Source organism: Pinus tabuliformis, chromosome 2_2 (genome assembly GCF_031772625.1).
Source record: "Pinus tabuliformis cultivar Carrire ecotype Pingquan chromosome 2_2, CPIR1, whole genome shotgun sequence".
Classification (NCBI taxonomy): domain Eukaryota; kingdom Viridiplantae; phylum Streptophyta; class Pinopsida; order Pinales; family Pinaceae; genus Pinus; species Pinus tabuliformis.
The window spans coordinates 1263487275-1263491741 of NC_142300.1; the positions used below are offsets into that span (position 1 = coordinate 1263487275).

At 39.9% G+C, this 4467-nt stretch overlaps 1 pseudogene; it reads right to left on the reverse strand.

Annotated features, from left to right (window-relative positions):
* Positions 1-2880: 2880 nt before the first annotated feature.
* Positions 2881-3405, reverse strand: LOC149198085 (rust resistance kinase Lr10 pseudogene; annotated as a pseudogene).
* Positions 3406-4467: the final 1062 nt, after the last annotated feature.

Sequence of the window (4467 nt, forward strand, 5' to 3'; positions counted from 1 at the left end):
GCTGGCGTTTACTCCATTCCTCCCCTACATTTGGTATCCCAGTGGCCTGAGCAATAGTCTCGGGTGACAAGGTGAAATTCACTCCGGCAAGGTTTACATGACCATCCTGCAAATGTAGAACAAATAAACGGACTAGTTCCCGATGATGCTGGATTTGTGAGATCCGCTCACAGTATTCAAAACATGATAGATACCGAAAACAATCCATTGCAAGTGGACAAGCTTTCAATTGAGCCAAAGAGGTAGGCTCCTCCCTGACATGCCGACCACCTTTGCCACCTTTGTGATACCTCCTTGGCACACTTACCTCTGGTGTAGAATCACTATCATAATCCTGCTCATAAGCTGACTTGGTCTCTGACATGTTATATATGCTGATATACAACTGTGTGCAAAATCTGACTGTAGACTTTTTCTTTCTCTCAAAATGCTGTGACCAAGGGGACACAAATATACAAGGGAAATGTTAGGAAAGGGGAAACATTAGGGAAATGGGGACAATGGAAATAAAACAAGGAATTTAGGGAAGGGAAGGGACATGAAAATCTTGAAGTTTTAGGGTTTGGGATGAGGTAGGGTATGAAAATATGTTTGTAGTAGAAGGGAGGGGTTTAGGATTTGAGGGAGAATAGTGTAGGGTTTTAGGAGGAATTATTGGGGAAAATATTGGTAAATATAGGGGATGGGGAATCAAAAGGAAATAGGAAAATGAGAACCTTGGTTAACATTTACTTTCGAAACCCTACAGCAATCTTGGCATTTAAATCCTTACAGCAAATTAATGGACAAGGAGGGTTTTTATACTTGGTTTTCCATGGCAAATATATCATAATCTCTTACATAAACCGTCCAAAAACCAAGAACAAGCAGTGAATGTAAGCCTACCTGTGATTTGATGCTTGAGAAGAGGCGTTTTAGTGATTTATGGCCAAGTTCTAGGCATACACTTCAATGCGTAGCGCGCCCAACCTGATGCGTAGCGCGCCTTGGAAACAGCCCGATTTGCCCTCAAATTCACAAAATCGCCTTAAAACAATGCTCTTTGCTTTTGGAATGTAGAATGGGTTGCAAATGAGGAGAAATATCTTCATATAGACTCCTTGTTGATTTTTGCTTAACCCAAAACCCATTTTCTTATGTTTGGTTGTTGACACTTTTTGAAAATTAATAGGCTTTGACCTTTTTGATTTCCCCTTTAAAATTGGTTGAAATAATGATTCTCTCTGATAATTTTTGCAGGGATAGCTCTGATATGCTCTGGCAAAGGAGACCAAGGCTGCACTTGAACGATTTGAAGAACTGAAAATTTTTACAATTTTTACAAAAATGAGATGGCGACTTATCTTCAAAACAGAGTTTTGAAGAGAAGTCCTAATTCAGCTGTACAATGATGAAAATTATTGAAGTGATGATCTATCAAAGACATCCCTCTGGCCTGCTGGTCTTCTAAGACTTTTTCAAGACAAAATTGACTCAACCCTAGACCTAAGACCTAAAAATTTAAAACATGATTGTAAATGACCTTTGAAGACTTATTTTAATAAACAGGCCTGAACCAGCAGTGCCAAGCACGAGGGGAATGAATGAAACAACCCACTCCATCAGAGTTATGGCATGCCTAACAAAATGCAACTGATCAAAACTGTTGGGACACCTAATCATGAAATGCAAAAGAGCTTTGATCTCTGGTGGAGGGATAACTAGACCGACTCTAACATACTTGATGTAATGGTTTGTTAAGGAGTTACTTGAGTGCTCATAGATTTATAAAGAATATGAAGTGGTTAGTTTACAAATATGTTTGAAGTTTCAAAATACCATTCTCAATCCTGCTCTTTTTTTTGAATATCTCGTTATTATTTTATTGAACTTTGAGATGTAAGATAAACTGGGTCATATACATTCACTTTTCATGGATGAATTGGTATGGCATTCACACAACATTTCACATGAACAGAGAATAATGTTTTTGTCCATTTCTTTCTTTTCAATAAATCAAAACCCTCTGAGCTCTCTCAACATATATAATAGATATCTCTGTAAACATTTCATTGCATCTGGTAATGCATTCCTTGAAGTGGAATCATGAGAGTAGAAGGTAAAAGAATCCACGAGGAGAAAAAGGTGTGAGACACATTTTCCCGATTTCAATTCCTCCTGTATTAAGAGTTTGAATACTATAAAAGTTGAAACCCTGAAAACAACCAAATAAGATATATGTTTCATAGTGTTTCATAGTGATTAATAAATAAAGCTTATTTACCAATTATATAAATGTAAGTCATATACTTCTACATTCTAAAAAGCTTATCAATGATATTCTTATGTGAGAGCTAATAAATCCATACACTTGTAAGCTTTGAAATCCAACAACAATATCCTTATGTGAGAGCAAAGAAATGGCAAGGGCAGCAAATGACAGTTTGAAGATCCTAACTCTTACATAGAAACCTACAATCTAATTGAACAAGATTCTTCAATGGAAGATAATAAAGACAATGAAGGGATGTCAGGTGCAGGTGAGGAGAACACGAAGGCAGAGGGAGGATTGGCCACATCGTCTCCATTACCTTCAATCATTTGAACAACCTTACTCATACAAGGACGATCTATGTATTTGTATTGGATACACCATAGGCCAACCTTGATGAGACTCCTAGCCTTCTCCACATCCTCTGCGTCCATTTTTCCTTCTTTCAATGTCGTCCCCAACTCCCCACTGTTAAGAATCTTGAAAGCCCATTGAGGAAAGTAAAACTAACTGGAATGGCTCACATTGCTATCCAAGTTCTTTCTCCCCCCAACTATCTCTAGCAAAAGCATTCCAAAACTATAGACATCTGATTTATCAGTAAGAAGGACCACATCTCTGTTAAACAGCTATGGCGCAGCATAACCAGGTGTCCCTCTAACAACAGTGAGAGATATATGGTCATCTCCCTTCCCACAAAGTTTTGCGAGACCAAAATCTGAAACCTTTGGTCTGAACTCATCGTCCTGCAAGATGTTGTGAGGTTTGATATCGAAATGTATGATGTGCTTGTCACAATCTTCATGTAAATATGCAATTCCATGAGCTGCACCCAAAGCAATCAAATACAATTGTTTGAACCCTAAGACTTGCTCCTCCTTTTTCCCCTCAAATATGAACTTCTCCAGAGACCCATTAGAAATGTACTCATAGACCAATGCACTCGTAAGGTTTTCATAGCAATACCTCAACAGGCGAACCAAATTGACATGATGGATCCGTCCAATGGTTGCCACTTCATTCATTAATTGGCTCTCGATGTGCCTCTTCCAATCAAGAAGCTTAAAAACCACTAGAGTGTCGTTAAGAAGTTTTCCTTTATACACCACACCAAAACCCCCTTCTCCCAACTTTTCTACAAATTTGTTGGTCATCCTTTTGAGTTCTTCCAAGGAAAATCTAGTTGGCATTTCGAATTTCTCTACCTTTGAAATAGTATAGAGATGGGATTTTATCATCTTGCGGGCATGGTAGGTGAAGAGCACCGCTGCTATTGCTACTACCAGAAGTGCTCCTCCAATGAAGCAACATGCAGTGGAATAAGGAGGATCTTGAAAAGATTAAATCTATTCCCTCGGTTAAGGGTCACAGTTTTCTCGCTATATACTCTTGGTATATTGGCTTTAACCCATTACGAGACACACCACAAAATAATCTTATTTGGGTTAAATTTCCTTATCTCCCCATTGAATTATGGTCGAAGAGGGTATTCACTAATAATGGAGATGAAATTGGGAAGTTCGTATATGTAGACCCTCGATGCTTGGGGGCACCAGACAAAAGAGTTGCTTGGATTCTCATTGAAAACAATTATAGGGGAGGACTTCCGGGCCACATCGCTATCAGCTATAGCGACACAAAACTAATTCAGAGACTAGACTATTGGGGTGTCCCCTTCCATTGTCTCAATTTCCACTGCACCAGACACCTTCTCGCCTATTGTCTTCGTCTATGGGGTGCCAGACCAATGGCAACTCGTAGGCCTCGGAAGGGGATATGGAAACAAGCAAAAGATATATTTGTAGATGGCTCTTCATATGGGGGCACTGAGACTCCAACGCACGGCAATGGCTCTCCACTGTATACAGGTACTTCTCCATGCCCTCCACCTGGCATTCCCTCTCATCACTCTGCTAAAAATCCGTTACTATCTGCTCCCATTCACATTCCACCTTAATCTCACCAAAACTTGATTGTCCTTTCTTACTATATGTGTTTGCGTCTAATTAGGCCAACCCTCACTCTTCGAAGGTTCTGACCTCCCTCCCATAGATGCCATATCACTCGGGTTTACAACATCATCACATGATTACCCATCACCGCCACCTAACGGCCTGCCTCATCCGACGCATCGTGACCCTCTATCTTCCACCCATATTTGCTACATCCATGCAAAGTCTTCTACTCGTGTCATTCCCCCCACCCCAACATCTGAC